At 48.8% G+C, this 10,000-nt stretch overlaps 1 protein-coding gene across 10 annotated transcripts in view; it reads left to right on the top strand.

The window, feature by feature from the left end:
- sdk2b (sidekick cell adhesion molecule 2b) overlaps positions 1 to 10,000 on the top strand; it is a 506,291-nt gene that overhangs the window by 390,424 nt on the left and 105,867 nt on the right. The gene's annotated exons all lie outside the window — the stretch shown is intronic.

Raw genomic sequence — 10,000 nt, 5'->3', positions numbered from 1 at the left:
TACAGAACACAGTGTGTATTTATTGATGGTGTTATATCAGGTTTTCTGTACATAACAAAGGGTGTCCAACACGGATCGTGTAACAGTCCTGACCTGTTTTATGTTGTTTTTTATGTGTTTATGGTCAGGGTATGTGTTTTGGGTGGGCAGTCTATGTTATCTGTTTCTATGTTGGTTTTGGGTTACCTGGTATGGCTCTTGATTAGAGGCAGGTGGTTTGCGTTTTCCTCTAATTAAGAGTCATATTTAGGTAGGGCGTTCTCACTGTTTGTTTGTGGGTGATTGTCTCCTGTGATGTCTTCGTCGTTGTCGATGTATTTTCACATACGGGACTGTTTGGCTGTTCGTGTGTTTTGATGTAACGTTCCTGTCCGTGAGTTTACGTTTAGTGATGTGAGTTTATGTTCAGGTTTCGTTCTACGTCGTTTTGTTATTTTGTAAGTTTGTTAAAGTGTTTGTTTTCGTGTTGCCATCTTCATCGTTGTTATAAAATAAAAGATGGCTTATTTCCCGCAAACCGCATTTTGGTCTGAAGATCCTTCTCTCCTCACCTCATCCGAGGATGAGGAGAGCGACAGACTTGACAGAATCACCCACCACGCTGAGACCAAGCGGTATGGGAATGCTCTACGGAGCAACAAGGACTCCTGGACTTGGGAGGAGATCCTGGACGGTAGAGGACCTTGGGCTCAACCAGGGGAATATCGCCGTCCAAAGGAGGAGTTGGAAGCAGCGAAGGCTGAGAGGCGCTGGTATGAGGAGGCAGCGCGACGACGCGGTTGGGAGCCCGTGAGTCAGACCAAAAAAATTTCTTGGGGGGGGGCACACGAGGAGTGTGGCAAAGCCGGGTAGGATACCCGAGCCAACTCCCCGTGCTTACCGTGGAGGTAGAAGGCGTCGTACTGGTAAGACACCGTGTTATGCGGTAAAGCGCACGGTGTCCCCAGTACGCGTGCTTAGCCCAGTGCGGGCTATTCCACCTTGCCGCACTGGGAGGGCTAGGTTGGGCATCGAGCCGGATGTCATGAATCCGGCCCAACGTATCTGGCCTCCAGTACGTCTCCTCGGGCCGGCGTACATGGCACCAGCCTTACAGGTGGTGTCCCCGGTTCGCCTGCATAGGTCAGTGCGGGCTATTCCACCTCGCTGCACTGGCAGGGCTACGGGGATCATTCAACCTGGTAGGGTTGGGGAGGCTCGGTGCTCAAGAGCACGTGTCCTCCTTCACGGTCCGGTAGACCCGGTGCCACCTCCATGTACCAGTCCTCCGGTGGCAGCCCCCCGTACCAGGCTGTCTCTCCGGGTTCTCTCTCCTGCTGTTTCCTCCTCTCCAGCGCAGCCAGTGCCTAGACCACGCACCAGGCTGTCTCTCCTTCTCCTTCCTACAGAGCCATCCGTCTCCCCAGCGCCATCTGAGCCATCCGTCTCCCCAGCGTCATCTGAGCCATCCGTCTCCCCAGCGCCATCTGAGCCATCCGTCTCCCCAGCGCCATCTGAGCCATCCGTCTCCCCAGCGCCGTCTGAGCCATCCGTCTGCCATGAGCCTGCAAAGCCGCCCGTCTGCCATGAGCCTGCAAAGCCGCCCGTCTGTCATGAGCCTGCAAAGCCGCCCGTCTGCCATGAGCCTACAGAGCCGTCCGCCAGACAGGAGCCGCTAGAGCCGCCCGCCAGACAGGAGCCGCTAGAGCCGCCCGCCAGACAGGATCTGCCAGAGCCGCCAACCAGACAGGATCTGCCAGAGCCGCCAACCAGACAGGATCTGCCAGAGCCGCCAACCAGACAGGATCTGCCAGAGCCGCCAACCAGACAGGATCTGCCAGAGCCGCCAACCAGACAGGATCTGCCAGAGCCGCCAACCAGACAGGACCTGCCAGAGCCGCCAACCAGACAGGACCTGCCAGAGCCGTCCAGCCAGGACCTGCCAGAGCCGTCCAGCCAGGACCTGCCAGAGCCGTCCAGCCAGGACCTGCCAGAGCCGTCCAGCCAGGACCTGCCAGAGCCGTCCAGCCAGGACCTGCCAGAGCCGTCCAAACAGGACCTGCCAGAGTCCCTCAGCCAGGACCTGCCAGAGTCCTTCAGCCGGGATCTGCCCCTTGTCCCGGTGCTGCCCCTTGTCCCGGTGCTGCCCCTTGTCCCGGTGCTGCCCCTTGTCCCGGTGCTGCCCCTTGTCCCGGTGCTGCCCCTTGTCCCGGTGCTGCCCCTTGTCCCGGTGCTGCCCCTTATTCCGGTGCTGGTCCTTATCCTGGTGCTGCCCCTTGTTCCGGTGCTGCCCCTTGTCCCGGTGCTGCGCCTTGTCCCGGTGCTGGCCGTTTATTTAGGGGAAGGTAGTTTTAGGGTGGTCAGTGGAAGGGGTAGACAGAAGAGGGGAGTGACTATGGTGGTGTGGGGAGAGCGTCCAGAGCCGGAGCCACCACCGTGGTCAACTGCCCACCCAGACCCTCCCCTGGACTTTGTGCTGGTGCGCCCGGCGTTCGCACCTTGAGGGGGGGGTTCTGTAACAGTCCTGACCTGTTTTATGTTGTTTTTTATGTGTTTATGGTCAGGGTATGTGTTTTGGGTGGGCAGTCTATGTTATCTGTTTCTATGTTGGTTTTGGGTTACCTGGTATGGCTCTTGATTAGAGGCAGGTGGTTTGCGTTTTCCTCTAATTAAGAGTCATATTTAGGTAGGGCGTTCTCACTGTTTGTTTGTGGGTGATTGTCTCCTGTGATGTCTTCGTCGTTGTCGATGTATTTTCACATACGGGACTGTTTGGCTGTTCGTGTGTTTTGATGTAACGTTCCTGTCCGTGAGTTTACGTTTAGTGATGTGAGTTTATGTTCAGGTTTCGTTCTACGTCGTTTTGTTATTTTGTAAGTTTGTTAAAGTGTTTGTTTTCGTGTTGCCATCTTCATCGTTGTTATAAAATAAAAGATGGCTTATTTCCCGCAAACCGCATTTTGGTCTGAAGATCCTTCTCTCCTCACCTCATCCGAGGATGAGGAGAGCGACAGCCTTAACAGATCGATTCTTAGTCTGGTTCTTTTCACTATTTACATTAACAATATTGTTTTATCTCTAAAAAATGTATATTCTTTCACCTGCATGCCGATGTGGTGTATGCTAATGCATGGCTCTGTCAGAGCTTCAATCTGCCATTATTGCCCTGCAGAAAGCCTTAGTTGAACTGAAATTGGTACTTAATGCAGGTAAAACCAAGTATATCTGTCAGTGGTGGGTGTAGTGGGTGCATGGAAGTCAGGCGCAGGAGAGCAGAGATAAATGGACAAAGCACTTTACTTCGGCAATCATAATACAGAACGCAACCGCGTCACAAAACAAATGCCCACAGAACAAGTGAGACAGCAAAAGTACAAAACCCAAGTGCAAAGTACCGGCTGCCACAAAGCACGGGTAAAGCAAAACCCGGCGTAAACCAGCCTTAAGCATGCCAACCTTGACAATAAACAATACCCCCACACAGACATGGAGGGAACCGAGGGTTAAATACACATGTTAATTAGTAGGAGATGTAAACCAGGTGTGGAGGAAGACAAGACAAAACAAATGGAAAATGAAAGGTGGATCGGTGATGGCTAGAAGACCGGTGACGTCGACCACCGAACGCCGCCCGAATGAGGAGAGGAACCAACTTCGGCGGAAGTCGTGACAATTTTCCAAATCACGTAAAAATGAATTTGATGATTTATTCATACGTACTTTGGATGGTGTTCCCGCTTGTAAATATCTGGCCATCTGGATTGACGGAAAGCTATCTTCCAAAAAGCATGTTGATGAGTTAGTTAAGAAATGAAGAATTGAAATAAGCTTATTCTATAGGAACAGGTCCCATCTTTCGTTAAATAGCAGAAAACAAATCATTCAGACAATATTCATTCCGGTTATTGACTACGGCTATTTCGTCAATATGAATACAGCTGCCACTGTATTGAAGCCATTGGACCCAGTTTATTATAGTGCATTGCGCTTTATTACGGGTGCTAGGTTCAGTATACATCATTGCATTATCTATCAGAAAGTATGCTGGCCCTCTTTGAAGTCACGTAGATCGATGCATTGCACTCTTTTTGTCTATAAAGCCCTCTTGCGTAGACTTCTGCCATACCATACCTCATTGATAACCTTCAAACGTATAAGTTACCAGGGATGGCCAACCCTGGCAAGCCCTTCAGTCTCCACCAACTTAGGTGAATCTGCTTTTAGTATTTTTGCGCCTCTCATGTGGAATAATCTCTAAATGTGTAAATGATGTGTATATATACTGAACAAAAATATAAACACAACATGTAAAGTGTTGGTTTCATGTTTCATGAGCTGAAATAAAAGATCCCAGAAATCTTCCAGACGTACAAAAAGCGTATTTCTCTCAAATGTTGTTTACATCCCTGTTAGTGAGTATTTCTCCTTAGCCAAGAGAATCCATTCACCTGACAGGTGTGGCATATCAAGAAGCTGATTAAACAGCATGATCATTACACAGGTGCACCTTGTGCTAGGGAAATTAAAAGGCCACTCTAAAATGTGCAGTTTTGTCACACAACACAATGCCACAGATGTCTCAAGTTTTGAGGTAGCGTGCAATTGGCATGATGACTACATGAATGTTCACCAGAGCTGTTGTCAGAGAATTGTATGTTCATTTTTGTACCATATCCTGCCTCCAACGTTGTTTTAAAGAATTTGGCAGTACGTCCAACCGACCTCACAACCGCAGACCACGTATAACCACACCAGCCCAGGACCTCCACATCCGGTTTCTTCACCTGCAGGATCTTCTGAGACCAGCCACCCGAACAGCTGATGAAACTGAGGAGTATTTCTGTCTGTAATAAAGCCCCTTTGGGTGGAAAATCTTATTCTGATTGGCTGGGCCTGGCTCCCCAGTGGGGGGACCTGGCTCCCCAGTGGGTGGACCTAAGCCCTCCCAGGCCCACCATGGCTGCACCCCTGCTCAGTCATGTGAAATCCATAGATTAGGTCCTAATTTTTTTATTTCAATTGACTGATTTCCTGATAGGAACTGTAATTCAGTAAAATGGTTGAAATTGTTGCATGTTGCATTTAGACATTTGTTCTGCATAGATATGTATAGTGTAATCAGTATTTATTGATGTGTTCTGCAAAAGAGACAGTGGTCTCAGCATGACTTCCTGCTTAAACAAAGGTTAGATAAGTCAAATCTTTGTCTTTCTCACACTCTCTCTTCATCCTCTCAATCTCTCTCTCTCTCTCTCTCTCTCTCTCTCTCTCTCTCTCTCTCTCTCTCTCTCTCTCTCTCTCTCTCTCTCTCTCTCTCTCTCTCTGTTTTTTTACACACATCTCTTTCTCTATTATCTGCCACCCTCTTTCAGTTTTTCCTCCCTCCCTTCTTCCCTCTATCTCTCTTTGCCTCTATCTCTTACCAACCCCCACTCTCTTTCTCTCTCTTCTCCATCAGCAGCTCGTGATGTGTTGAATGTGAAACAGAGTAGGAAGGAAAGGAATAAAGCTTCATTTTTGGGACAAATCACTTGTTCCATGCTAAACCACATTAAGATCTATTATTAAATAATTTGGCATATGAGCAAGTTGAGGAGACTAAACTGCTGGGTGTCACCCTAGATAACAAGCTGTCATGGTCAAAACATATAGACTCAATGGTTGCTAAAATGGGAAGAGGTCTGTCCATCAGAGGGCTTTGCTCTGCCTTCTTGGTATCTCAGTCGTACCTGGACTACTGCCCAGCTGTGTGGTCATGTGCAGCAAAGAGGGACATTTCAGTTGGTCCAGAACAAAGCAGAATGTATCGCACTTAGATGTACACAGAGGGCTTGTGTCAGTAGCATGCATGTCCATCTCTCCTGGCTCAAAGTTGAGGAGAGATTGACTGCATCACTATTGGTCTTTGTGTGAGGTGTTGATGTGTTGAAGGTACGCACACACATCGGTACAACACAAGACATGCAATCAGAGGTCTCTTCACAGTCCCCAGGTCCAGAACAGAGGCTGGGAAACACACAGTATTAAATAGAACCATGACCTCATGGAACTCTCTGCCACCCCAGGTAACTCAAGCTAGCAATAAAAACAGATACAAAAAAAGAGATAAAAGAACACCATACTGCAGAAAGGGACAGTGAAGAGACACAGCCATTTTGTATATCTTGTATTGTAATTTCCAATGTATTATGTAATAGACCTAGATATTGTGTGTATGTACTGACATGTAGGCTGTGTGTGATGTTTTAAATTGATGTATTTTAGTCCTTGACTAATAATGTTCTGTATTATGTATTATGTCATGTTTCATGTGGACCCCAGGAAGAGTAGCTGAGGCTTTTGCTGTGGCTAAAAGGGATCCTAATACATACCGATACCAATACACCTGCATCGGAGTGGGAGAGAGAGAGGGAGAATGAGAGGGGGAGAGAGAGGGAGAATGAGAGCAGGGGAGAGAGAGGGAGATGGAGGGTGAGAGAGAGGGGGAATGAGAGCGGGATAGAGAGAGGGAGAATGAGAGCGGGGGAGAGAGAGGGAGGGTGGGAGACTGAAAAGGAGAGGAGAGACAGAGGAACAGAGGGAGAGGGGAGGTTAGACCAGACAATTAGGATTGCAGAGACACACCTCTCTGAAAGAGGAACAGAGGGAGAGGGGAGGTTAGACCAGACAATTAGGATTGCAGAGACACACCTCTCTGAAAGAGGAACAGAGGGAGAGGGGAGGTTAGACCAGACAATTAGGATTGCAGAGACACACCTCTCTGAAAGAGGAACAGAGGGAGAGGGGAGGTTAGACCAGACAATTAGGATTGCAGAGACACACCTCTCTGAAAGAGGAACAGAGGGAGAGGGGAGGTTAGACCAGACAATTAGGATTGCAGAGACACACCTCTCTGAAAGAGGAACAGAGGGAGAGGGGAGGTTAGACCAGACAATTAGGATTGCAGAGACACACCTCTCTGAAAGAGGAACAGAGGGAGAGGGGAGGTTAGACCAGACAATTAGGATTGCAGAGACACACCTCTCTGAAAGAGGAACAGAGGGAGAGGGGAGGTTAGACCAGACAATTAGGATTGCAGAGACACACCTCTCTGAAAGAGGAACAGAGGGAGAGGGGAGGTTAGACCAGACAATTAGGATTGCAGAGACACACCTCTCTGAAAGAGGAACAGAGGGAGAGGGGAGGTTAGACCAGACAATTAGGATTGCAGAGACACACCTCTCTGAAAGAGGAACAGAGGGAGAGGGGAGGTTAGACCAGACAATTAGGATTGCAGAGACACACCTCTCTGAAAGAGGAACAGAGGGAGAGGGGAGGTTAGACCAGACAATTAGGATTGCAGAGACACACCTCTCTGAAAGAGGAACAGAGGGAGAGGGGAGGTTAGACCAGACAATTAGGATTGCAGAGACACACCTCTCTGAAAGAGGAACAGAGGGAGAGGGGAGGTTAGACCAGACAATTAGGATTGCAGAGACACACCTCTCTGAAAGAGGAACAGAGGGAGAGGGGAGGTTAGACCAGACAATTAGGATTGCAGAGACACACCTCTCTGAAAGAGGAACAGAGGGAGAGGGGAGGTTAGACCAGACAATTAGGATTGCAGAGACACACCTCTCTGAAAGAGGAACAGAGGGAGAGGGGAGGTTAGACCAGACAATTAGGATTGCAGAGACACACCTCTCTGAAAGAGGAACAGAGGGAGAGGGGAGGTTAGACCAGACAATTAGGATTGCAGAGACACACCTCTCTGAAAGAGGAACAGAGGGAGAGGGGAGGTTAGACCAGACAATTAGGATTGCAGAGACACACCTCTCTGAAAGAGGAACAGAGGGAGAGGGGAGGTTAGACCAGACAATTAGGATTGCAGAGACACACCTCTCTGAAAGAGGAACAGAGGGAGAGGGGAGGTTAGACCAGACAATTAGGATTGCAGAGACACACCTCTCTGAAAGAGGAACAGAGGGAGAGGGGAGGTTAGACCAGACAATTAGGATTGCAGAGACACACCTCTCTGAAAGAGGAACAGAGGGAGAGGGGAGGTTAGACCAGACAATTAGGATTGCAGAGACACACCTCTCTGAAAGAGGAACAGAGGGAGAGGGGAGGTTAGACCAGACAATTAGGATTGCAGAGACACACCTCTCTGAAAGAGGAACAGAGGGAGAGGGGAGGTTAGACCAGACAATTAGGATTGCAGAGACACACCTCTCTGAAAGAGGAACAGAGGGAGAGGGGAGGTTAGACCAGACAATTAGGATTGCAGAGACACACCTCTCTGAAAGAGGAACAGAGGGAGAGGGGAGGTTAGACCAGACAATTAGGATTGCAGAGACACACCTCTCTGAAAGAGGAACAGAGGGAGAGGGGAGGTTAGACCAGACAATTAGGATTGCAGAGACACACCTCTCTGAAAGAGGAACAGAGGGAGAGGGGAGGTTAGACCAGACAATTAGGATTGCAGAGACACACCTCTCTGAAAGAGGAACAGAGGGAGAGGGGAGGTTAGACCAGACAATTAGGATTGCAGAGACACACCTCTCTGAAAGAGGAACAGAGGGAGAGGGGAGGTTAGACCAGACAATTAGGATTGCAGAGACACACCTCTCTGAAAGAGGAACAGAGGGAGAGGGGAGGTTAGACCAGACAATTAGGATTGCAGAGACACACCTCTCTGAAAGAGGAACAGAGGGAGAGGGGAGGTTAGACCAGACAATTAGGATTGCAGAGACACACCTCTCTGAAAGAGGAACAGAGGGAGAGGGGAGGTTAGACCAGACAATTAGGATTGCAGAGACACACCTCTCTGAAAGAGGAACAGAGGGAGAGGGGAGGTTAGACCAGACAATTAGGATTGCAGAGACACACCTCTCTGAAAGAGGAACAGAGGGAGAGGGGAGGTTAGACCAGACAATTAGGATTGCAGAGACACACCTCTCTGAAAGAGGAACAGAGGGAGAGGGGAGGTTAGACCAGACAATTAGGATTGCAGAGACACACCTCTCTGAAAGAGGAACAGAGGGAGAGGGGAGGTTAGACCAGACAATTAGGATTGCAGAGACACACCTCTCTGAAAGAGGAACAGAGGGAGAGGGGAGGTTAGACCAGACAATTAGGATTGCAGAGACACACCTCTCTGAAAGAGGAACAGAGGGAGAGGGGAGGTTAGACCAGACAATTAGGATTGCAGAGACACACCTCTCTGAAAGAGGAACAGAGGGAGAGGGGAGGTTAGACCAGACAATTAGGATTGCAGAGACACACCTCTCTGAAAGAGGAACAGAGGGAGAGGGGAGGTTAGACCAGACAATTAGGATTGCAGAGACACACCTCTCTGAAAGAGGAACAGAGGGAGAGGGGAGGTTAGACCAGACAATTAGGATTGCAGAGACACACCTCTCTGAAAGAGGAACAGAGGGAGAGGGGAGGTTAGACCAGACAATTAGGATTGCAGAGACACACCTCTCTGAAAGAGGAACAGAGGGAGAGGGGAGGTTAGACCAGACAATTAGGATTGCAGAGACACACCTCTCTGAAAGAGGAACAGAGGGAGAGGGGAGGTTAGACCAGACAATTAGGATTGCAGAGACACACCTCTCTGAAAGAGGAACAGAGGGAGAGGGGAGGTTAGACCAGACAATTAGGATTGCAGAGACACACCTCTCTGAAAGAGGAACGCAGCGAGGAGAAGCATTGCAGATTAGGAACAACGACGACATCAAAGCAAAGTCAAGGGATTTGAAGAGTTCACAGATTTCCATTTGGGTCCTAAGCAGTACAGCAGCACAGCAAAACCAGATTACAGATGTATTCTCTTTGAAAGAAAAAAGAGATTCGCCACAATCGACGACTGTCTTTCTACACATTCAGGAAATCTGTATAGTTCAAAGTCTAAAGGCTTTTGCATGTATCAAAGATGGTATTATTTCTAAAATGTGTGGTAACTTAATTGACTGTTTGATGTATTATTCACATAGGGTTAGAGAGGATTTATTTGATTTTGAACATCTATTTGGCGGGG

The sequence above is a fragment of the Salvelinus fontinalis genome, chromosome 30 (assembly GCF_029448725.1).
Source record: "Salvelinus fontinalis isolate EN_2023a chromosome 30, ASM2944872v1, whole genome shotgun sequence".
Taxonomy (NCBI): domain Eukaryota; kingdom Metazoa; phylum Chordata; class Actinopteri; order Salmoniformes; family Salmonidae; genus Salvelinus; species Salvelinus fontinalis.
This window is presented reverse-complemented; position numbering and strand designations above follow the sequence as displayed.